Source organism: Penaeus monodon, chromosome 32 (assembly GCF_015228065.2).
Source record: "Penaeus monodon isolate SGIC_2016 chromosome 32, NSTDA_Pmon_1, whole genome shotgun sequence".
Lineage (NCBI taxonomy): Eukaryota > Metazoa > Arthropoda > Malacostraca > Decapoda > Penaeidae > Penaeus > Penaeus monodon.
Window position 1 is genome coordinate 2,908,600 of NC_051417.1, and position 681 is coordinate 2,909,280.

The window sequence follows — 681 nt, forward strand, 5'->3', positions numbered from 1 at the left end:
AGAGTTTAAAAATCCAGTTGTACTACTTGTACTTAGACCCAAAGTACTTGAAAAAATACTAAGTACATTCAAATACAAACAAATACAGTATATTTAAGCAAAAGTTATAATGAATACTTTTGCATAAATATGCATTGATTGTTATGATATTGCTGTGTAATATAGGGTAAAGGAGAATGATTATATAGTTTTTCTCATTCGGTAACTGTGTAATATAAGGTAAAGGAGAATGATTATATAGTTTTTCTCATTCAGTACTGGCCCTGCAGTATGCAGGGCCAGTACAACACATCATTACTCAACATGCTCCATTCTCCATTACTTCACCTCGGCAATAGGTATCACTCACAACAGCAGCAAACAAGTAGGAGTCAAGACGACTTCACAAATCTGGGACCACTTTACTCAACCCCATGATAAAGCTGGGAATTTTAAGTTCGAGTGTTAGTACTGCAAAGCGAATCTCTCCTGCTCCAAGAATGTAACTTTCAACCTACACAAACATATCAAGGTAAGGGTTGATTTCTTTTTGTGTGTGTGTACTGTAAGGGTTCACAATCCACAAAGTACCCCAAGTGTGGTTAATTGGTATTTTCTGCTCATTACCCCTCTCCCCAAAACTCTTATTGTTAAGATTGAGAGATTTATCCTCAATTGATCATTAAGCATTTTTGCATAACA